Source organism: Meriones unguiculatus, chromosome X (assembly GCF_030254825.1).
Source record: "Meriones unguiculatus strain TT.TT164.6M chromosome X, Bangor_MerUng_6.1, whole genome shotgun sequence".
Taxonomy (NCBI): domain Eukaryota; kingdom Metazoa; phylum Chordata; class Mammalia; order Rodentia; family Muridae; genus Meriones; species Meriones unguiculatus.
The window spans coordinates 76,361,517-76,386,997 of NC_083369.1; the positions used below are offsets into that span (position 1 = coordinate 76,361,517).

Genomic DNA, 25,481 nt, shown 5'->3' on the forward strand with positions numbered 1-25,481 from the left:
AGCATTCTCTCCTGTGTGAAGCTGCCACTCGGTGTTGCTTTGCTTCAATTCATTCATCTTTGGTAGTCTGTTCTTTGTTCAGGCAAAGATAAAAAAGAGCATCATCTGAGATGTCTCTGGAAGGAAGTATTTTAAAAGCAATGCTGTTTTGGTATCAGGGGCCTGGACTAAAATTTGGACTCTGATTTTTTTCAACAAGTTTCTTAATTTCTCTAAGCCTCCATTTTTCATATGCATAAGATAAAGCTAATGAAAGATGCCTGTGCAGTGGGTAGTTGTAAAGGCTAAATTGTTTATGTGAACCAGATGACACAGGACAGATGTAATAAGCACTCCCCGCATAACACCTGTGATCGTCAGGGGGCAGTTGAGCCTCCAGAGTTCTATGAAGAAGAACCCAGATTTTCATACTGTATGACCTCAGGCAAATCAGTTAATTTCCCAGAGCCTCAGTTAACTCACTGGTGAAATTGTAACTTCGTGATGGTAGCCATATTTCCTGGGGGTGTTCTGAGGATGAAGAACCCTGTTGAGTAGTATGTATCATGCATGACACCTAATCAACACCCTAATGTGAGGTTTTATTTTGCCATTTAGCACCCATTTCTATTGAACAAAGTACAGCAGTTATCTATGAATAAATTCGAGCCCACTTAAAAAAAAAACAAAAAACGACGTACCGTATTGTGTGGCATTGATATAAATTTTAGCCCAGGCCTTTCAGTTATAGATTTTGTTCCTGAAAGGAAATGAGAGGCTCTGCACTTAGGGTTTCAAACCCAATGTAAGAGGACCCAAGCCCCCTTTACAGTTATTACACTAGATGTGTACTCACTAAACTGCCAGCTATTAAAATAAACATAGGACTGAGCATTGATGATCAGAAAGCAAGAGGTGTGCCTCCTGTCATTGGATGGCTGACACAGATGAGGTGGTGGTTTCTGTTCTTGCTAGTCTTGTTGCTCAATGATTTTTCACATTTAATTTAAAGACAAAGTGATTTTAATCTCTCTCTGCAGGACAGAGCTATAGAAGTCATTACATCCATTATGCTCACGCAACCGTTGATAGTACACCATCTTAGAAACATCCTAATTTATCCTGTTGTATTGTTACTATTCAATGCTTAACAGGATCTGTGGAGCCTGATTCCAGGTGAGAGAGCCAGAATTCAGGCCAGCTCCTGCACAGTGTGCTTCCTATTCCAGAGGGCCTCTCCACTCAGTCTCTGAAAGCAGTGTGCTGCGGGTGCTCCAGACCTCCGAGAAAAGAAACAGAGGTCCCTCCCCAGATGATGAGCAGCTGTGGTGGAGGGTAAGTCATTTAAGCCATCATTTTGTATTAAAAGAGATGCAGATGTGCTAGACTAGGGGTTCATTAATTCAAAAGTATTTTTAAAACCTAAACTGCAAAGTGAGTTCTTGTAAACAAGGACCATTGCTGGTTCTTCCCCAATTAATTCGGTCTTCTCTGCTGTTACGGATCCTTTGAAATAAAAAAATATATTCAAAATAGTGATGTACTGTGTAATGGTTTTTGAGGGAATAGTGTTACTAGGGTGCATTCTATTTCTCCTTTGATATTTGTGGATATGGTGTTTGTAAGTTGCTTCTTAGTTTTTTTTTTTATATAGTTACTGTCTATGCATCATAACCAAACCTAAGTCATAAAGAAAAGGTATAAAATAGACAGTAAAGATCTCTGCATCTGCCTCTTCCATGCCTAGCCGCCTCCTCAAAAGTCACCATTATTGGCATGTTCTGGTATATCTATCCTTTCCAAACTGATGCTTATTGTTACAACAGTAGCTGATTTATCAGAACCATATTCTCACCAGTTGGATTTTAAAATGTCATCTTATTTATTTATTTATTTATTTATTTATTTATTTATTTATTTGTTGGCCACAGCCAAGACTCACAGATGTTGTCAGAGGCAAAAGGGCAAGGAAGAGGTAGCTGCTAGACTCTAGGTAAGGTTTCCTAAGTGTGGCCTTTTATTTACACCCCCAAACACTTTCCTTTGGGTTTTTAGCCATGATCACTGAGCAACCAGGGGGTAAATTCCCAAGCCATTTCTAACATCAGAGCCTTAGTTTGTCACCCATTAAAGAAAGAGATGTAGCCTGTGGTAGCTCAGTAACCAATTGGTTTCCCAAAGTGAGGGGAACAAGGACTATTTCTAACAGGAACGCAATGACTGGCTCTTTGGTCTCCCCACCCCCGAAGGGAGGAGCAGTCCTGTTAGGCCACAGAGGAGGGCTTTGCAGCCAGTCCTGAAGATACCTGATAAAACAGGATCAGATGAATGGGGAGGAGGTCCCCCCTATCAGTGGACTTGGAAAGGGGCACGGTGGAGATGAGGGAGGGAGGGAGGGACTGGGAGGGAATGAGGGATTGGGACACGGCTGGGATACAGAGTTAATAAAATGTAACTGATAAAATAAATTAAAAAAAAAGAGTCTGGGGAAAAGACAAACTTCTCCCTTTCAGTTTAGACATCCTCCAGCTCCACCATTTTTACAGAAAATGCAAAAGCAATGAAAAAACTTTAATTAGGTGATTTGAAAATATCTTACACAATTGTAACTGCGTTGTTTCTGGCTCACAGCAGTCTGTTACTGTGTGGGTGGGTTGGTGCTGGCAAGCAAAACTACAAATGTGAAGATTTACATCAATTTCAGGACCAAGAAGCAGAGCCACCAAATTCCATCTCAGGGTTGTTGGTCAGAGGTGCTCCGATTTACCTCCAAATAATTAACATCTGTCTTTTCAAAGCCTTGTCCTATTATGTGTAATGTGCACTTCTGTATGCAGGTTGAAATTTATTTAAACAACAAATACTGGATGCTGCAATTTGGGGATGCCTTGTGTTACACTTTAAATGTTTGGGGGCGCCTTCCTATCATTTTGACATTTTGGGCTTTATGTGTAGGGGAATATAGGTCAGAGGCATGGTGTCCTTCTTAGCCAAACCCTGGAAAGAGCCTGAAGTATTCCAGCAACAGATATAAACACTGGTAAGTGACAAATTGGGTGACTGCTTTCACCCTTTTGGGACCCTTTTGGAGACAAAACTGAGTTGAATTAAAGGAACCTATTAATCTGTGGTTTTCCCTATGACTGTCAACAGATGGGCAATGGAAGGCAGTCCTGGGGTTGGAGATGAGGATTCCATTCCTTTAAGCCATTTGCCAGGGATTGAGCACTGTGAGATTTAAAACCTGATCACATTAATTTTTTTTTTCACTGCCTCTTATATTAACTCCTAGAATGGACATACTCAAATCAAAGACTCTTCTAAATAGCTCTTGAGAGGTCAATTTCCAAGGGCCCAATGTTCAGGAGTGAAAAGAAAGCCCTTCTGTCTGAGCAAGCACCAGTGGCTGGCTGCAGAGAAGGGAGACATGTTAGCTTCACAGGCCAAGGAGATGACTCTAAGGCCGCGTTGTCCTCATCCTTTGCACAGTCCCTACCAAGCTCTAGAAAGGAGCCCAAGAAGCATTTGTTCTGAAGGTTTGGTAAACTTTTCAGAAGCTTTTTAAAAGAGGCTCTCAAATTCCATAAGCCAATATTCCGTAAACCCTGGATCCAGTCTTGCTTTGGAATTGGAAGGAATGGAGGGTTTTCACGTTAGGACAGTATACCAGGACAGCTTGGGACTTCCTTATTGTTTGATCACTCCCAGAGTCAAACGCACCACTGCTAGGCTTCCTGCTCAGGAAGCTTGGGGCTTTTCAGATGCTACAGTGTTTCACTTGATATTCAAGTTTTACCTAGCTACTTTGTTGCCTTAGTTTCTCCATCCGGAACACAAGTATAATGATAGAACCTAACTCAAGAAGAAGAAGAAAAAAAAAAAACAAAAAACATGTAGAGATTAAAGAGATTAGTATGTAAAAAGTTCTTAGAACAATGCTAAAGACCTATTTTGAGCAATTTTTTGTTTTCATAGTTGTTGCTTATTTGTCTTTACCTATCTATCCATATGTATGTGTGTGTGTGTGTGTGTGTGTGTGTGTGTATGTGTATGTATGTATGTATATGCTGGGGATCAGAACCAAGGTCTCACTTATACTAGGCACATAACTAGGTTGTACTTCCAAGCTTCCCAACACTTTTAATATTATAACTACTAATTGCTTTATCAAGATATTTATTTTTGCTGGGCAGTGGTGGTACACACCTTTAATCCCAGTGCTTGAGGGGCAGAGACACATGGATCTCTATAATTTTGAGACCAGCCTGGTCTACAGAGCTAGTTCTAGGATGGCCAAGACTACACAGAAAGACTCCATCTCAAAAAAACCAAAAAATAAAAAAAATATATATATATATTTTATTCTCATGTCACTGATGGGAGGCTGGCATAAATGGATGAATCCTTTGTCTGCATATTTTTCTTTTCCTGTACTATTGAAAATGAATTCAGGGTTTTTGTGCACTCTAGGAAACAATTCTTCTAACTGCATCCCAAGCCCAGTATGCACTTTAAAAAAATAAAATAAAAATAAAAAAAGTCTCTAGAAAATTCCACAAATACAGGATAGAAAGTGAATCAGACAAAGGTTGTAAAGAAAATGACACTCCTGGAATTGACTGAACAACGGGCACATGTGGTTTTATTTTACAACACTGATTATGAAAGGGAGCAAAGGCCAAAATTATATCCGGCCTGTGCTCCCTCCACCCCCAAGCAGTCTGTGCTACTCAGCCAGACAAGCCTGTGCAATCACGAGGGCCCTTGTAGCTCCCTTTGCTCTCACAGTATTTCAAGGAATCTGTGAGGCCCTCACCTGATTGCCCAATCCTGTGATTTCACTCCCCAGAGAAAGAAACTGCTGAGAAGAGCCAACCCCCTGAGACCTACAAAGGCAATAATCTCCTTTCACTTTTGCAAGGAAGCTCAGGGTTCAAGAGTCCATTCATAGTAAAAAGTGAGCTGTAAAGCTGTAAGTGGTGGGATTGTAGCTCAGTGGGTAGAATGCTTACCCTGCCAGCCCAAGGGCAAGGTTCAATGTTCAACACGGCAAAATATGTTTTTAAAATAAAGTTTAAGAATGCTTTTTTAGTAAATAGCTTCACTCTAGAAATGAAGGTCAGGGGATAAAAGCACTTGGGTTTACGGGTAAAAGCACCCCGCTTGCCAATTAGACAATTGGCCATGGAAATTATAAACCTACTTCAGCCCCATGTCTGTCTTGAGTCATGTCACATTCCATCAGTTTTTCCATCAAGAAAATTGGAATTATGCGCTTTCATGCATGCGTGCATTTGTGTGTGTGTGTGCCTGTGAGTGTGTGTGTGTGTATCTGTGTTTAACAGCTAAGAAAGCAACTTTTTTCCAGGAAGGTGAATCAATTGATTGATTAGTTGTTTGATTGAGACAGGGTCTAGCCATGTGCCTAGCCATGTAGGTTAATATGGAACTGACAATCTTTGTGATTATACTGCCTTAGCCTCCTCAGAGCTGTGGGGGGGGGTAATTGGCATATACCAGCACACCCAGCTCATTTCTTAAATGGGGCTATAGCCCTTTACAGAGTTTAGAGAACAAAACAGATTGAAGTAAGAAAATGTGCTTCTGGTAATGAAATAATTGCTATTACTACATACCAGGCATTCTATTATTTTGACCTCTCCAATGTCAGGTGTTGTGCTAAGCACCATTTCCATGAATTCAATTTACCAGCCCTCCCTGCTATGTAGGTGTTTTTATTTGCTCCATTTTATAGTTGATAAAACTGAGGTGTAGCAAAGTAAAGAAATGTACTCTGTGCTATCTGACTTATAGAGTTCAAGGAGAACTTCAAGGTGATCTGTCAGAGGTGAGTCATAAAATGTATTGAAATGTGTAAAGCCAGTAAGGCGTGGTAGTACATCCTGTAATTCCTGAACTCAAAAGTCAGGGGGATCTTGAGTTCAAGGCCAGCCTATGCTACATATGAAGAGCCTGTCAAAATAAAATAATGAAAGTCAGATAGTTTTAGTATCCACCAACAAAGTCCTTTTGACAGCTACCAAATAGAAATTTTAATTATAAAAAGCACTGCTTACAGACTCCATGTGGGTGGCTTTCTATTCTAGCCAACGTTAGGAATCATGTAGGAATCACCATTGCACAAACTACTCAAAGCTCTAGATTTAAGTTTTATTTTATTCAAATGTCTTCAGCTTCTCCAAAACAGACTTGCTTTTAAGAACAATTTATTTGTGTGTTTGAGCAAGTTCCCAGGATGGAACTCATCAGACGGCTTTGGATGACAAGTGCCTTTACCCACCGAGGCCTGGGCTTCCCTTTTAAATGAAGGGTCTTAGCCTAGAATGCTAAGCACCTCTTGTGAGGATACAAGCCTGAGCCTAGACTGATTAGCCTATTGGGTGAGGCCCCAATTAACAAGTACAAAGCACGTGAGCAAAGGACACTGGGAGCCCTTCACTTTTATCCAGGGTGTTATCCAAAAGAAAAAAAAAAAAGAAAAAACTGAGGCTTTGGCTTTGGACTCTTTGCTCTGATTGTAGCTCTTCTTTAAAAACAAACAAACAGTTATTTATTTACCAATATGGGGGATGCATGCACGCCACTGTGTCCCTGCAGAAACCAGAGGACAATTTGGATGAGTTAGCTCTCCCAGTTCTCTCCTTCAACTGCCCAGGGTCAGAGTCCATTCATCAAACATGCTGGCAAGTGCCTTTATCCACCAGTACCTGACTGTCCCTTGGATGGAGAGACAGCAGCACACACTGTGTGTTCTGTTACTTGTGCACATGCTCATTGGTCCCATTTGCCATGCCCGGATAATATCATTTATGATCAAATGATATGATCAAATATCATTTGATCAAATATCAAATATCAAAGCTTATTTCTATAAGCTTTCCTTCAGGGTCTATTCCCCAGAATGTCTTTCCCTGCCTCTTTACCAGTCAGGACACAGGTCTTCAAGTTCCAGCTCAAACCACACCTCCTCTTACAGGGTTCCTGCACTCCTCCAGCCACTATTCCCTGATTTTTCTTCTAGACTTCCAAAGCCATTTATGTCAGTTCCATGAGGGCAGGGATTCTGTCTGTTTCATTTATGCTTGTATCCTCAGTGCCTAGGAAGTACAGTATGTAGCAAGTAATAGATATTTAAGAAACCTTTGTTCAACTAATTAATTATTCTAATTGTTTCATTGTATGGTAACAGAGTATCTCCTTGTCTATCTCCATTAGGTGTTCTGTGTTGTTCCTCTTTACATTCCTAACAGTGTACATAGAGTCTAACATATATAGTAGATGTGTGGTAAATGCTCCTTGGAAAAAGAAATGAATGAATGAATGAATGAATGAATGACATACTATAGGGTTTGTTTCTTTGATTATTGATTGGCATGAATGAGTTTTTGTTGAATCCAGCCCCTTGATGCCTGGTAACAATTCTGCAACAATGAAACGTTCAGAATCTATCTAACTTGTATCTATTTTAATTTTTTTAATTTATTCTATTTACATCCCCATTATTGCCCCTTCACCTCCTTTTCTCCTGGTCTCATCCTCCCACCACCTTCTCCCTTCCCCCCTCCACTTCTCTTCAGAAAAGCAAGTCCCCCAACCAACCCATCCCAGCATATCAAGTCGAATCTGGACTAAGTGCATCCTCTTCCACTGTGGCCAGACACGGCAGACCAGCTAGAAGAAAGGGCTTCAAAATTAGGCAACAAATTGTATGTTGGGGGAAGGATAGAGACACCCGACCCACTGGGGACAAGAATTGCACAGAAGACCAACAGAGTCAACTAACTGAGAACCATGGTTCTCAACCATGGTGCTTCAAAGAGACTGAAGCAGCAACCAAAGAGCATGCATTGACTAGACCTAGGCCCCCTACACAGATGTAGCTGATGGCCAGCTTGGTCTCCATGAAGGTATCTATTATTTTTAAGTATAGTGCTTAGAGACAATATCTGGATACATTAGGAGTTTGGACAGAGCATGGTTTCTGTGTTTTCAATACATTTTGCAAGTCAGATAATATGAGAGGCAGAGACCTAAGACAATCTCCTCCCCATACCTTGAGTAAACCACAGATGACTCCACTTCAAATGATTTTACCACCCTCTGAACATATGCTGGCTGCAATGGCTACAATAATCAACACTGGCTGTCCCACAAGATGATTCAAGCCACTCCAAGGGGAGAAGAGCAATCATATTATTGGAGCACCTAAGGATACTGCCATTAGAGCTGTACCAACTGCACATCCATGTAACTAACTAGGGCTTATTAGACTGGGCATGTTCCTGGGCCTGAGCCTAAGTGCCGTACTCTTGAGTCCATCCTCAGAAAGCAGATGAAAACTTAGAATGGATATAAGGCTCTGGCCTGCTTAAAAAGCCTGTGGGGGTCTCTTTTGCTCGTAGGCTGTTCCCTTTCACAATATGCTCCTTGTCATTTCTTCAGCTTTTGCTCTAGGGTAGACCTTCCTCTAAATGTATTTGGCTTCCCCTATTTAACTACCCCCCCTTACAATGCAGTTTCTGGATGGGGAAACTGAGGCAGCCAGTAACATATCTATATATAAAACCCACAGCTGAAAACACCAAAAGCAAATTGTATTTGTTAGGTTTGCACCATGACAACAAAACAAACAACAACAACAACAACAAAACAAGATAGGCACAGTGGTGCATGTTTGTAATCCCAGCACTTGGGGAGGCAGAAGCATGTGGCTCTCTGTGAGTTTGAGGCCAGCCTGGTCTACAAAGCGAGTCCAGGACAGCCAATGCTACACAGTGAAACCTCATTTTGAAAAAGCAAAAAGCAAAAACAAACAAACAAAACGTTTGGAAGGAAAGTGTTTATTTCAGTTTACAGTTTTAGCCCATTGTGAAAGGAAGTCGGGGTAGAAACTCAAGGCAGGAACTTGGAGGCGGAAACTGATGTAGAAGCTGTAGAGGAACCCTTACTGCATTACTGCTTATGGCTAGCTCAGTTTGCTTTCTTAATACACCCTAGGACTACCCACCCAGGGATGGCAGCACCCTTGGTGAGCTAAGTCCTTTCACATCAATCATCAATTTAAAAAAAAATGCCCCACAGGCTTTTGTACAAGGCCAATCTGATGAGGGCGTTTTCTCAATTGAGAGTTCTTCAATGATACTAGCCTGTGTCAAATTGACTGAAAAACAAACAAACAACAACAACACACCCTAACCAACACACAGATTTGTACTTCAAGAAGGCCAGCCACTGCATGGCGTGATGTCTAGAAAATGACCAGGACTTAGAAACCAAGAAACATGGGCTTTTTGGGGTTGAGAAGAATCAAAGAATTAAAAATTAGGTGTTTGGCTTTTTTTTTTTTTGAGTTATTGGTTTAAAGTTTAAAGCATAAGCCTAAAAAAAGGCCAGACAGGTGCAGACATGTCCAGCCACCTTGCTGAAAGCTGAAGTAATCCAGGACAGCTGATGTGATAGCTCCATGTCTCTTCAACTGGATCGCTAATTAGAAAGCGCCCCGTCAATTTAATTAAAAGATAAAAAAAAGAAAGTGCCCCATTGCCTAGCTTTTGACTAGCCTCTCAGCCTTCTTGGGTCCCCAATATCTCCTCCCCAATGTCAGCCTGAAGAAATTACAGAAGAGAGAGATTCATCAGCCTTTATCCTATCTAACAAGCTGAAATACTAAGCCAAAAGGGGCTTCCTGACATTAGCTATTACCTTGGAGACCTGCTTAGCTGGAGCAAAAACTGGTATTATAGCACTGGATGTACAAAGCCAGAATTACAATAGCTTAAAAGCAGATATTGGTAAAGATATTCAATGCCTTGAGAACTTAATCACCCATTTAGAAAAGAATGTTGATTCCCTGGCAGAAGTAGTGTTGCAAAACAGAAGGGGCTTGGATCTGTTGTTTTTACAGCAGGGCAGGCTGTGTGTAGCCCTTAGAGAGAAATGTTGTTTTTATGTAAACCACTCAGGAATGATTAGGAAATCCTTAGCAAAAATAACAAAAAGCCAGGAGAGATGCTGAAAAGAGAGATAGAATTCCAGAGGATGATTTAAATCCTGGTATAATAGTTCTCCTTGGCTTACTACCTTTATATCCACCCTGATGGGACCCCTACTCATTTTGATTTTTACCTTTGGGACTTATATTTTAAATTGCTTGATGGCTTTCATGAAGGTACGTTTGGGAGCCATACAGTTAATGGTACTCTGATTACAGTATGGAAGGTAAATCTGGAGGACACCAGGGGTTATATCTGGAAGACCCATGATTGGGTCTTCAAATGATCATGGGAAGGGGGGAATGAGAGACTGAAGAATTAAAAATTAGGTTTTTTGGGGTTATTGGATTAAGGTTTAAAGCACAAGCCTGAACAAAGGTCAGACAGGTGGAGATGTGTCCAGCCACATGTGGGGAGGAACCAGCCTTACTGCATTCTTTTATGCTCACTGTAGATACAGTTTCTGGAAAATCTGCCCAGATGCTCCCCTTCCCTAGGACAGCCAAACAAGGGAAGCCAGACTGTTAATGGTTTTGGGGGCATTCCTACAGCCGATTAGTTTAAAATGCAACATCCCATTTTTTTGTTTCAACCAATAGACACTTGCCAGGCTGGAATTCCCCTGCTTTGGGCACCCTGGGAGGGGCTTGGGATCTTTAAATTAACCACTTAACCTGAGCACGGGGCTCTACTCTCAACAGCTGGGTTGGTGAGGGTGTGAGTCCAAGCTCTAGCTTCTAATAAAAAGATCCCCATGTGTTTTCTAATGGATTTGACTCCTGGAAGTCTTTTGGGGGTCTCACGAATCGGGCACAACAAGGTACTGATCGAATACACATCAGAATTGCCTACGGAGAGGTGCTTGTGCAGTGGTCCTTCCCCTTTCCAGACTTGAGACTGGGCAAGACACAACTCTGAGCATTTCAGTTTGTTCTGCTGTAAAATGGCCTGAAGAATGGCACCTGCAGCACTGTGGTGAGGATTAAAAGAGTAAGTATTTTACCAGAAGTCGGGTTTTAAAAAATGCTTAAGTGTTCCTTCAGTAGCCTCTGGCTTCTTCAGATGTCTGGGAAAGTTTGCCTGGGTGTTTTCAGCACGGTGGCGACAGCAATCGCCGCCGCTCAGAGAGTGGTGAGTACAGGAAGGCAAGGCCCCTGCTCGCCACGCCCAGAACCAAGAATGAATAGGGAAGAAGTCTGGGAATGCCCCGAGAGGAAATCTTTAGCGCTATGGGCCTAATGGGGTTTTGGAAGCCGGGTGGCCTGACTGAAAAGAGAAGTGTAGGAAGTGGCGACAGCACAGCGTGGTGCAGCCCTAGGAACAGTAGCTTTACTTATCTTTTCCACTTCCTTTCAGCCACCTCCGGGCCGATTTCTAGCCGCCCTTCCAGAAGTTGCCTGCAGAGGGTGCGCTGCTTCTTCAATAAGCCTGTTCACCACGCGGGCTGCAAGCCAATGATTGAACTCAGACACACCTCCTCCAAGGAGCCTTCTCAACGTCGCTCCAGCCAATCGCTTGCTGGCCTGAGCCCTCAAAAAAAAAAAAAAAAAAAAAAAAAAAAACCAAAGACGTCATTGGCAGCATAGTATAGAATTTGGGCATGTGCTGGCTAGTCTTCTAAGTGTGTGGGATGTGTTAAGCAAGCCTTAGCTCTTCAACAATAGCATACCTAGTATTCTCTTCAATGGCGTATGTCCAAAAAATGCTTGTCAGACCTGGACTTGCTGTAGAAGTTCCTAAAGTAGACTTTCAGGGTCTCAATGACATAGCACCTCAAGATGATTTTTAAAAAGACACCTAAGATGATGCCTAAATGGCTTCAATTGCCCCTTGGAGCCTTACTGACCAGCTGGGGGTCAGTGTAATCCACCTTAGAGGGCAACGGTTTGTGCAAAGCAAAACCACGTGCAGGGGAATTCATGGATTTAAAACAATTTTTTCCCCCTGAGTCCCAGCTTTAATGTAGAACTCCTGATAAAACACGATTCTTGCCTTCTGGAAGACAGCCCAGGGAAAATGAGAACAGCAAGAGACTGAGTCTGAAAACCCCCCCAGGCACAGTAAGTTGTGTGCCCTTGGGCACATCATATCCCTTCTCCAAACCTCATTTTCAGCCTGTGTATCTTAGAGTCTGGGATAGTAGCGGGTCTCATTAAAGAAGACAGCAGTCAGATGATCTGCCGTTTCCCTTCACTCTCCCCAATGACAGTGTATTCAGGAAGTCATTTGAAGTACAATTTTCTAGCTGAAAGATGAAAAGGAATAGGCTTTTGTGACAATCAAATGATAAAACAGCTATGATGGTTCTTTGTTAACTGAAAGAGCCTTTATAAAGGTTTGACATTTTTCCCTCCATTGAAATCCATAATAAACAGTAAATGTTTCTTAGGTCAAGTGCTAAGATCCATGTATAGATGGGAGCGTTATGGCTAGAGAACACTAAATGTGTGCTAAATGCATTGTTCTGACACTTGAGTTTCCCAAACGTGTTCAATGACTTCAGAGAAGGGAAGAATGACTGTGGCAGGGGCCAATGGAGACTGTCCGCCATGAAGGTAAGATTTGAGATGGGCCCTGGTAACTGGCTTGAAGTTTGGCACAGGAGCATTAAGAAGACAATGGGGGGATTCAAGGTGCTACATGGGTGATGGTGCAGAGGCAGGATGGCCCAAAGTGCTGGGAATCGCAAGTGCCATTAGACACAATTTCTAACTGTGCCTAGTACCATCCCTACATATAGTAGGCTCTCAGTTTGTGTTTCTGTAATCAAGGAAAAAGGGAAGGAAGGAAAAGATGGTGGGAATGAGGAGAAGAGATGGATTTGGCTAGCTAGTTGAAATAAAAACTTACTACAAATTGTGAGAGTTGGGACAAGCAGACCAGTAAAAACTAGGAGAATACAGTTACATGAAGCAAAGTGGAGACCAGAGACATGCCTGATTTGTTCATAATGAACAGTAGCTAGCACCAAAGACAGAGGGAGAGGAAAGTAGAAGGGGATGGGGTAGTTTGGAAAAAAGATAGAAGGGAGATGAGAGGGTAATGGGGGTAAATATAATTAAAATACATTATACATATGTATGAAAATGTCATAATGAAACCTATCATTATGTCATATGGGCTAATAAAACATTTTTAAAAAGAACAGTAGCCATTACACAGAGAAGGTTCTAGAAAAAATTATCTGATGGAGTAAGTAAGTGAATGTGGCAATGGTGGAAAAGGCCAAGAGTGTGGATTCAAAGGGCCCCAGGGATAAGTTAAGTCCTGGTTGTTATATATTGCCTCAGTACTCTCAGGAAAGCTAAAGACAGAGTTGTCCTGAAGATTAATGGACATAGCATGTATGAAGTGCATACTGTATCCCTTGAAGACAGTAGGTAGCAGTTTTAGTTTGCTTTCTATTGCTGTGAAACAAACAAACAAACAAAAAAACATGATCAAAAGCAACTGGGAAGGACAAGGTTTATTTGGCTTACATATCCCTATCACAGGCCATCATTGAGGGAAGCCAAGGCAGGAACCTTGTCAAGCTGGGCAGAAACCTGGAGGCAGGAACCTAAGCAGTAACTATGAAGAAATACTGCTTCTTGGCTTGCTTTCCATGGCTATCTCAGCTGAGTATTTTAAAAATACAACACAGGACCACCTGCCCAGGGGTAGGACTGCCCACAGTGGGCTGAGTCCTTCATGTCAGTCAAGAAAACGTCCACACAAACTCGCCCTCGGGCCAATCTGGCAAGGGCATTTTCTCAACAGATGTCCCATCTTTTCAGCTTACTCTAGCTTTTGAGTTGACAAAAACAACAAAGAAACGAACAAAACAACAACAAAAAATTCACAAACAAAACACCAAATTTTTTTTTTAAATTTAAAAATAAATAAAAGCAGGATAGTCATTGTGATTACACCTTTTTGACTGGAACAAACTTCCAAACAGTGCTTTGGATGCAGCAGGCAGCCAGGCAGCATTTGTTGTCTGACAGGTAGGTTGGGACCTTGAACCTTCACTCCCGGTAGACAGTGAGAGCTTGGAATTCAAAGTAGAGAGTTGGATGACTAACACGAAGGCAGAAGGCAGTGTATCTTAAGACATGGGTTGAGACAGAAGGCTGAGAGTGCTAGGGATAAGGTTGCAACAATAGTCAGGGGATTTGCTTCAGGTTGGCTTGGTGGCCAGGATTAGCAAAAAAGGAGCAGTAGGAAAGAGGGAATCAATAGAACAGGGGTTTGTGTTTAAGAATGTAATTCGGAAAGGTAGTTAGAGTGCTACCAACACCTGCTAAGTGTGATTTATCACCAGAGTCACCCAACCCCCTTGTCACAGACTAAAGAAACCTGGGACATTCTCAAGGTGTCCCTGGTCAGTGTAGCCAGTCAGAGTAGCCAGTCCCCAGACTTTGCAAGATTGTAAACAATGTCAACAATGATACTTGCTGGGCAATTTCAGACCTTGCATATATTTCCCTTTCCTCTCCCTTTCCCCAAAGAGTCAGGAATGCACCGTCCACAAGGGGGCAAATGATGTCTGACCAAGTCCAGTCTCAGCAGCAATTTGGTGATGTTTCAATGGCAATCTTCCCTCAGACAGTCTGAACAAGCAAGCACAAAAATGGACATTGAAGACATCCCTTCTCCCTGAACTATTAAAAGCAACTTCAATCACAGAGGCATTTGGACTGTGATTTGGTGATAAGCTGAACACTGGGGAAGCCCTGGCTGGAGTATGAGACACAGGGATTATTATTGATGAGTTAGTCTTCCTCCTGTCCCTGGAACATGGCTGTCCTGCTGTCTGAATCTCTCTAGCAAGGCTAGAAGAGGCAGAGCGATGTACAACAGAAGTCAGGTTAGGGTGCGGTGGAAATCCAGAAGAAATGGAATTTTGGGTTTCTCCATGTAGCCCTGACTGTCCTGGGATTCACTCTGTAAACCAGGCTGGCCTCAAAGTCACAGAGATCCAGTCTGTCTCAGTGCTGGGATTAAAGGCATGTGTCACCGCTGCCTTTGAAATGGAAGATTTCTTAATGAACTGAATGGACAATAAGAAAAAAGGCTTCCTATGAGAGTTCAGAGCACAGTTCTAGGATCAGAGAGACCTAGGTTCAGATACCAGTTTACCATCTGAGTTCCATTGCCTGGGACACACTGCTTAAGCTCCAGAGCCACAGTTTCTCATTCGTAACATGGAGAGAGTAATGTCAATGGCCATCTCAGAGGGTACCTGTGAATTTTCAGTGGAATCATACAGAAGTGAAATCACACTTGCCACAATCAGCACTTAGGAAATGCTGCTAGGAATTTTTGTTCCTGCTGGCGGTTATAATAAAGCAATATGGTTCTGCTGAATATACTGAATGTAAAGCAGTTGGAAGGCTCAAATGGCAGATGAGTAGGGGCTACCTAGAGCTCGTGAAAGAGGAGGAGCAGAAGTTGAGAAAGCAGAGAAAGAAGCACATTCCAGGCAGAGGGAAACTGCCAATGCTCAAGGGATAGCAAGTGACTACTGGGCTGGCCCTAGTGAATATTACTGTCAAGGACAGAGTTTGCTGTCAGGGAGCTGAGCAGATGCCTGGTCAGCCAAGCCCAGTGCAGAGCCAACCAGGTTTTGCCAGATTACTTTGCTCCTGATCTCAATAAGAAGTCAGTGACATAACCATTAAGGAAAAATGTCTCGGGTGATTAGCAGAGCAGTCTCCTCTCTAGCCTCAGTATTTATTCATTCATTGATTGGTTGGTGATATGTGTGCACGTGCTTTGCCTGTGTGTATGTTGGTGCACCACATGCATGCAGTGCCCATGAAGGCCAGAGAAGGTTGTCCAATTCCTCTGGAACTGGAGTTCTCCTAGGGACTATATGGGTGCTGGGAACTGAACCTGGATCCTCTGGAAGAGCACTCAGTGCTTTTAACCACTTTGCCATCCCTCCAGCCCCAGCATCAGCAAACTAAAAATCAAAGATATAAAAGCAAACTAAAAAAGAGGTGTCCTAACACTTCCTCTGAATGGGTCATCACTGGAGGAAGAAGAAATATGAAATAAGGGTCTGGAAGTTTCTTTTGTCCGCACCCTGAGCATATACAGTTATCCCATAATTTCTATGTGGTTTTGGTTCTAGGACCCCTTCCCTTACCTAGGATACTAAGAACTCCTACATGCTCCAGTCCCCTGTGTTAGACTAAATGTTAGAACACTTGTGGAGCATGTATGGTACCAGGCACACAAAAATACGCACGATATTTGCTTGTAGTGTACACGGATTCTCTAGTTATATTGTAAATTAAATCATTTCTAGATATTTATTACATTTAAAATTTTATTTTGTCCATAGATTCATGTCTATGAAAGTTTCAGACAGCTTAGGGGAGTCTCTCCTTCCAAGGTGTGAGTCCATGGGATTACATTGAGGTCATGAGGCTTGGCAGTGACCACCTTGAGGCCATCTTCCAGGCCCTTGTTTCTGTACTCTGTAGTGACTGTGTGATATACATACCCATAGATGGGTATATATAATGGTTATATAGTGATTGTCTAGCATTGCCAGACAAAGAGGCATTGATGGATGTTTTTTTTTTTTTCAGGAAAAATTTCCATAATTTTTGAAGTTTTCTGTAATAAACCTGTAGTACTAGTAGAAAATGTTACTTTTAGAGGAAAACTAGTATTTTTAAAAAAATACCCCATTACTTTCAAAGGAAATGAAGTCCATAATGTTTATACTTAATCATTTTCATCATCACTGTCAGAAGAGAGGAGACTACTGTTTGTTTTGTGACTTCTAACTGGATTCTGCTTATTTACAGCATCTTTATTTGTTTTCTTCTTTTTAGAGCTTACTGTTAAACCTGAACACTTTTCATCTGGTATTTGATACACAATTCTTCCATCAGGTGGAGGTGGTTCTTCATCTACTTTGGCAGCCTTTATTTCTGCTTTCATTTTCATGACTTCTTCAGCTGTTAGGTCTCCCTAACAGCTGTTCATCTTCTTAGTCACTGTAATTATCATCTTCATCTGGGAGCTGTGAATGGATTTTCTTGGTCTTTACAGTGGGCCTCTCCCAGTAGCTGACTAGCTCCTTGAAGCAGGACAAGGTGGGCTCGGTGGGCTGCACATAGGACACCTGGTTCTGCTTGCTCATGGTGGTTCTGACAATCACACTCCTGACACCTGGTTTTTAATTTCTTAAAATTTATTAATGTGTATGGTTGTTTTGCCTATGTATGTTGGTTAGGGTGTTATACCATGTGCGTGCCTGGTGCCCATGCTGCTCATAAGAAGCCATCAGACCCCCTGGCACTTGAGATCTGGAGTTACAGATGTTTGTGAGTCACCGTATGGGTACTTGGAACTAAGCCTGGGTCTTTTGAGGGAAAACAAATGATCTTAAGCACTTAGCCATTTCTCTACCCTTCTGCTTTGTTTTTTTTTTTTTTTTTTTTTTTTTTTTTGAGACAGATTCTCACACTATGTCAAGCCAGCCTAGAACTCACTATATGTCCTAGGCTGGCCTCAAACTTGCAGCCACCCTCCTGTTCCCTCACTCTTGAGTGCTGTGACCATCATGTCAAATTGGAAGGTGATTCTCTCCATTTTTCAGGTTCAGGACCTGCTCTAAGGTATTTATTTCCATTTATAAGTTTACCTTTCCCTGATAGCAGGTACAGGTAGATCCCTGACTTGGATCCCAGAAAGCTGGGCTCTTTCCTCTCTGCCCAAATGGGTTACTCCTGGGTAACCCTTGGTTACAGGCCTTGATGGGAAGCTTTGGCCTAAACAACCCCAACCAAGAGATAATAGCAAAAGCTTTTATAGTTAGCTTTGGGACATCATGAGTGTTTTTTGTTGTTGTTGTTTTTTAGCACTGCATATCCTTTCCTGAATAAGGTTGGCTTAGGATATTAAACTTCATTTTATGGGAGGCAATAGAAGAGAGTGTGTAAACAAATGCCTTTCCAGCCCAGGGGTTATATGGCTGTGTAAGCACAGCTTGATCTCCATTTCAGTCACCACCACGTACTGTTTGTCTTTCTGGGGTTCCAGTTCTTCTGTGCAAAACACAGCCAGCATACTCCACCACATGTTTTTGTAGCCTACACAGAATCTAAGGCATGTAGTGTTCTTAGTCCGGTGCTGTACCCAGAAGCATTGCATAAGGTAAACTTCAGCAAAGGTGTCTGGGATAAAGTCAGGTCAAAAATAAAAACTTTCTGCATATAATTCAGAAGGAGATAGACAGTGCACAGAGAACAAATCATGCACTTTGGACCCTGAATCCCACTAGAGACTGATCCCTTGACCATCTTCTCAGGACTGTGCTATAATTCCTCAACAGGTTTAGGCAAGAGCAAGCAGGTGGTGTTGGCCTGAGACCAGCTGACCAGAGCCTGCTGGGAAATATTTCTCTGTGCCAAGGGCAGGGCAAGGGACAGTATGTATTTACAAGGTGAATGGCAAGTACCTGTGATGAAGCAAAAACAGCTCTTACTTCAAAGAGAATAAGAGAGAGTTTATGACAGATCATAGCCCAGGAATATGGCCTTCATGGCACTACAACTACAAATGACCTCACCATTTTGTGAAGGTTTTTAAAGTTTCAGAAGAAACACCATAATCTTCCAATATATTGATGGAAACACCTGGTAGGTGGTTACAGCAAACTGGGGGTAATCTCTGCTGTAGGCCTCATGTTATCTGAGGATAGTCTTAGCTTTTGTCCTGGTGAAAGCTAGTGGTCTGTTAGTACATCCCTAAAGTTTTCACGTGATAGTCATGTGTATGTTAAGCCAGATAGACAAAAGGGCAAAGAATGGCTCTGAAGGAAGCTAATGATATTGTTTGGCTCTATTCTGCAACATCCCAACTCTCCAGTCATGAAGTTCTAATCAATAAGGCGTGTAGAATCTTTACCAAAGGGTGGTTTTCTTCTGAGAAATTCATTTCACACCTTTATAGAGGGTGGGGTGAGGGGCAGGGTAAGAAACCCACGTCTCCAGCTCCTTGGATGGCTCAGTGGCTAAGAGGGCTTGCTATTAAACTTGACAACCTGTTGGATGGCCAGTGCCCACATGGTGGAAGAAGAGAGCCAACTCCTATACACAGACTGTGGCACATGTGCACTCGCACATATACACACTCACATACACTCATACAAAATAAAAATAAATAACTGTTAAAAAGGAAAGAAGGCCAAACATGTGGAAGGAAAGGACACTTTTTTTTTTTTGCCTTAGGCAGGTCTCAGCTGCCTTGGCATTCTTGGCTAGAAGACATACCTCTTCTTTCATTTCCTTCCTAAGACATCTGAAAAACAACAACAACAACAACAAAAAAAAACACTTGAAAATAACCGTCATGGCTAAAACCTGCACTCTGGCTCAAGCCAGAAAGAGAAATTGTTAATTCGGTCTGTATCTTGTCTCCTCCATTGTCAACAACCCCAGTACCTTAACTATGCCTTTTAGAAAGCTGAGGTAGAAGGACTCCCAGACATTAATATTGAGTTCCAAAGAAGCCTGGGGTAAAGTGAGATTTTATCTAGGAAGAAAAAGAAAGAAGGGAAGAAAGAGAAGGAAAGGAGAGAGGGAAGGAAGATAAAAGGTAACAACAAAACATTCAACTTTCCTACATATTTACATACAGATCTCTCCCTCTTTTTCATTCATCTTTTTGATGACCATTTATCCTTGCATGAGCAATATGTATATGCCCACAGTGCCTAAGTCCCAAAGCATAAATGGCCTGTAGGTATCATGTCATCTATCTTTCTCTCCCACACTGGTACCCTACCTTCCCACGGAACATCTGTGTTACCACATTCTGGCAGCCCCTTTCAAGAAGTCATCCATGCATACACAAACATGTAGCATTTTAGTCCCGATGAAAGCATTCTTACTCATGTTTATATTCCAGGCACCTAGCAGAGTGCCAAACATGAGTGTGCATTTGAAAGAGTGGACTGGGGAACTGGTGAGATGGCTCAGAGGTTAAGAGCACTGGCTGTTCTTCCAGAGGTCCTGAGTTGAGTTCCCAGCACCCACATGGTGGCTCATAACCAGCTATCATGAGTTCTGGTGTCCTCTTCTGGTATGCAGCTGTACATGCAGACAGAACATTGTACACATAATAAAATAAATCTTAAAAAGGGGGGGGAGGTGGAAGAAAGAATATATTAAAGATAAGAAAAGAAATAGTGGATTTGCTACCCTCACCCTAGTCACAAAGATGACTGAACTGTCTTGGAGAAATCTCTATAAGCTTATGAAAATGTTACTCATGGTCTACGGCCATACCACCCTGAATGCACCCAATCTCGTCTGATCTCGGAAGCTAAGCAGGGTCGGCCGTGGTTAGTACTTGGATGGGAGACCACCTGGGAATACCGGGTGCTGTAGGCTAAGAAGAAAAAAAGAAGAAAGAAAGAAAATGTTACTCATGGTCAGGACTTCCCAAGACTGAAATTCACAAAATAAAATAAAACCACTGGGTCCTTGCTTAATACAAACAAATTATTATCTTTCAGGATAGTGCTTACAGTACCCAGATGCACATGTTTTCTTCCCTACTCTGTACAAAAGTATAAAGGCAGAGTGTAGGCCTGGCTCTTCATGGTTGGGAGATGATTCCCCAAGGGAAGGGAAGAGACTAGCGTTCTCACCCGCAGGGACTCTCTAAACACAGTAGGAAAATAAAAGCACAGGCTTTAACCAATACTCTTCAGTCCCTCCCAGGGCTAACTTTTCCAGACAGTAAGGCCTCACATTCTTTCTGCCTCCTCCCCATTCTTACCCCGCCCATTACCATGACAAGAGGGAAGCGCTGGATTTCTGCATTTGATTTACGGCAAAGTGCCTGAGGAAGAAAGGAGAAGGGAGAAGAGACAGCTGCCCCTCTGCCTGCCCTATTATGACTAGTCAGCAGAGCAGAAAGATAAAAGAAAACAAGACTCCGGAGTTGCTGCAGGCTGGAATTCTGATTCTACCACTTACAAATTGTGTGAATTCTGGCATGCTACTTTGTTTCTTTGTGTTTCCATTTCTTGCAAAGTAAAGTGTGGATGACTGACAGCTGTACCCTCTTTAAAGAACTGTTACAAGAATGCAATGAGTCAATAGATTGTGAAGCATTTAAAAGAGTGCACCTGGAATATAGCAAATGCAAGGTTTTTTTTTTAAAGTATAGTAGTTTTATTAACTCATTGAAACTCCTCCCCTAACTCCTCCCAGATCTACCCCACCTCCTCCCTACCCCTTCCTTCCTTCCTTCCTTTCTCGTTTTTTTTTTTCTTTATTTCTTTCTGTCTTTTCAAGAAAAGGTTTCTCCTTGTAGCCTTGGCTGTCCTAAACTCACTTTGTAGACCAGGCTGGCCTCGAACTCAAGCAATCCACTTATCTCTTACTCCCCAAGAGCTGGATTACAGCTGTGTACCACTGCACCTGGCCAACCGGCCTTCTTCCTTCCTTTCTTTCTTCCTTCCTTTTTTTTTGTTTCTCTTTCTTTTCTTTCTTTCTCTCTCTCCCTCCTTCTTTCCTTTCTTCTTCCTTCCTTCCTTTCTTTCCTTCTCTCTCTTTCTTTCTTCCTTCCTTTTTTTTTCTTTCTCTCTTTTTTTTTCTCTCTCTCTCTTTTCTCTCTCTCTCCCTCCTTACCTCCCTCCCTCCCTCCTTCCTTCCTTCCTTTCTTCCTTCCTTCAATTCTTTTTTTTTTTTGAGACAGGGTTTCTCTGTGTAGCCATGGCTGTCCTAGACTTGCTTTGTAGACCAGGCTGGCCTTTTACTCACAGCAATCCACCTACCTGTGCCTCCCAAGTGCCACCATGCCTGGCTCCTTTAAAAACAAAACAAAACAAAACAAAACACTGAATTAAATTTGTATTGTCCACACACGAATGTGTGTGGGTTTTTTTTATTGTTGCTTTTTTAGATGCAGTCTTGTGTAATCCAGGCTGGCTTCAAATTTACCATAGAGTTAAAGATAACCTTGAAATTCTGATTCTTCTGTTTCTACCTCCTGAGTGCTAGGACTACAGGGCACCACCAGTCCTGGTTTCTATGGTGCTAGGTATCAAACACAAGCCTTTCTGCATGTTAGGCTAGCACTCCACCGACTGAGCTACTTCCCAGCTCTTATATGGTATGTATCTTATAAGAAACTAAAGCATAGTCTATATTTAGGCTAAAATGCCTGTCTCAAGGCAGAGTTTCCTGGCTGGGGGCGTATAGCTCAGGGACACAGCATTTGTCTTGAATGTGTGATGCCCCGGGTTGCATGCCAAGTACTACAGAAACACAAACATCACAGGTGTTTCCTTCTTTACTTCAGCCAACTGTGCTGGTATTGAGATGAGGCATAGGGGGAACCCCCAAACTTCATGGTAATTAAGATAAATAAAAATAATAAAATCATCTCATAATACAAAATTTCTGAAAATCAAAAACTTCTAAATTAAACTAAAAATCAGTGCATACACTCAGGAGCTTGAGGAAAGAGAATTGTGTATTGGAGGCTAGCCTGGACTATGCAGTGAGTACAAGACCAGTCTGTACTGCACAATGAGACTTTTTCTCAAACAAAAATAATAAGACCGGGAGTGGTAATGTACCCACTTTAAACCTAGCACTTAAGAGGATCTTTGTGGGTTCAAGGCCAGCCTAGTCTACATAGCAAGTTGCAGGCTAGCTAGAGCTATACAGTGAAATCTTGTCTCAAAAAAAATAATTCATAAAAATCCTTTTTTTTAAAAAAAAAAAAAAGCTCAGTGGTTAAACACTTGCTTAAGCAAGAATGAGTTCCTAAAGTTCCATTTTTAGCACTATAAAACAAAAACAAAACGATAAAGTTTATACTTTGCTAATGTTTCCCTGGAGCTGTCTTGAAGCCTGACTATGCCTCTGGGGAGCTCAGATGAATCCTTGGAGAGCTTCTCCATCAGTACCTTCTGGGAACCAAACTCTCAGCTTTCTCCAAAGACGTATGTGCTGCTATGGCAGTGAGCTTGAGGAGACATGGGAGGAGGGAGGGCTGCCCAGCAAAACATCAATCTGGAGTCCATCAGAACTCTTCCAGCCAGAATGGTACTCTGAAACCAGGACCCCAGAGGTGCCCTGTGCTTTTCAAATTTGGGGCTGCATTGCTACCCTGACCCCTCCTAGGCCTTTTATTTCCACATTAGCCTGACACAAATAGCATCCCTTTCAAGTGGCACAGCCCTAGAAAGGCTTCCACAGTCAGCTCATCTAGGTTAGATGTCAGGGGTGAGTCTATGGGAGAAACCAGAGATTATCAACTAGGAAGGCTTAAGAGTTTCAAGAGGAAGCCTTGTCAGCCTCCCATTTCCCTTAGAGGTTCACCCAAGCATCTTTATGACCCTGATTACACACAACCACATCCCCTTGGCTTCATGCTCAATCAGGGCAATATCCAGGTGTACAGAACAGCAGGAGTTCAGAGGGCACATCACTCTAGGACTCAGATTTTGCTTACATGTGGTTTGGTGAGGTTCTAAAGAAACGGGGTGGGAAGGTATCCCTAACAACCAGTATACACATGTGGACTCAGCAAATGTTTGTTGAGTGTATCTTATGAGCAAAGTTCTATACTACGTAATGAGGAAGGGAGAAGAGAATACAAAGATGAATCAACTGTCTCTGGTGCCCTTCTGGACTTTGTCTTCTGACAGCGATACACTCCCTATCTGTTCCCCAACATCTATCTATCTATCTATCTATCTATCTATCTATCTATCTATCTATACATATATATGTATATATATATGGTGGCACATTAAGTAAAAATATGGCAATCTGAGTTCAGTTCTCAGACTCCATGGTATAAGAAGAGAACTGAAAATTGTCCTCTTTCCTCCACATGCACACAGTGGCACTAGTGCACCTGCTTTCATGCTGTGCATACCACACACACATATACAAAAAGGCAATGAGACTAACTGTTAATAGTGAGTATGAAAAGGTTATGAGATGTCCTGTATACTATTTTAAGTCTTGCATAAATCTGAACTTATATCAGCATGTATGCATACAAACATATAAGACATTCACTGAGCATACACTCTGAACTAGGTACTACTAGCTTCTATGGATAAACACAAGACAAGGGAGGAAAACCTTTACCATTATGAAACTTACAGTCCAAGGAGACAGGCAGAGAGATAGGAAGGCATTTACAGTATAGTAGTACTGCAAGAGTGACAATAGGGGTCTGCAAAAAGCCTGGAGAACAAGCAAGGGAGAATGATTAATTGACATGTGGGGAAAGTCCTTAGGAATCTAGACCCGCTGCTGCTGTAGCAAACAGCTGCTGTGTGAGTGAATGGCACCTCTAGAGTTGTACACTGCAATTTATGTCTACTCCCCAGGCTAGAGGATGAACACGACACTGGAAAACTCCAGGCACTGGTGATCCAAAGCTGGTCCAAACTGGCTAGAGTACAAAGGCCTAGTGGTAACTACAGACAGAGTGTGGAAGTTAGAAACACATTATTTTGCAAAGATAAAAGAAAAGACTGGACAAGAACTGTATCAATGTAAGCTAAGCCCAGGTGGGAATCATGAGAAGCAAGATAGCTGCCTGGATTTAAAGTAACTCCCACAAATCGTTATTATGTGCAAAGGAAGGAAAATGTAGATAAACAGTAGAGAGATTGTGCCCTACTTAAAAAAAAAAAAAACAAAAACAAAAAAACAACTTATTTTTAGCAAGGTGTGGTGGTGCACACTTATAATCCCAGCACTTGGGGAGACAGAGGCAGGCAAATCTCTGTGAGTTCAAAGACCTGACTGGTCTACTAAGTGAGTCCAGGATAGTCAGGGCTACACAGAGAAACCCTGTCTCAAAAAGCAAAACAGAACAAAACTTATTTATATTTTAAATTATGTCTCTATTTATGTATCATCTGGATATGGTTTTGTTCATGTGAGTGTTGGTGCCAACAGAAGCCAAAGGTGTCAGATCCTCTGGAACTGGAGTTACTTACACACAGCTGTGAGTCACCCAGTGTGGGTGCTGAGAACTGAACCTGGTTCTTCTATAAGAGTGACCATCTCTTCAGCCCCTACTAATTTGACTGGTAATCAAAACTGACATCATTGGCTAGACATGGTGGCTCACACTTGCATTATCAACACTTTGGAGGCTTAGAAGAGGACTGCCTTGAGTTCAAGGCCAGTTGCAGCTATGTAGTGAGTTTCAGGACAGTCACAGAGTGAGATATGGTCTGAAAAACAAACAAACAAAAAGGAAGGAATAAGAAAAAAAATATTGCGATCACTGATGAAACAGATAGAGAACAAATAAATGCCAAGCAAAGACACATTCTTCTAATGTTCCACATGCTCAAAATGTCAGTGGGAGACAAGTATAATCTTCAAGAGAAATTTCCTCTCCCCTTTTGAAATAAAAGACAGAAAATACGCATGCTATCAATTATGCTCCACATTGAGGAAAGTTAAAAAGAATCACTAAATTCATAGCCTA

At 42.0% G+C, this 25,481-nt stretch overlaps 1 non-coding gene across 1 annotated transcript; it reads left to right on the forward strand.

Annotated features, from left to right (window-relative positions):
• Positions 1 to 20,270: 20,270 nt before the first annotated feature.
• On the forward strand, positions 20,271 to 20,389 carry LOC132650155 (5S ribosomal RNA). The gene has a single exon (XR_009588550.1). It is a non-coding gene; the product is annotated as a 5S ribosomal RNA (ribosomal RNA).
• Positions 20,390 to 25,481: the final 5,092 nt, after the last annotated feature.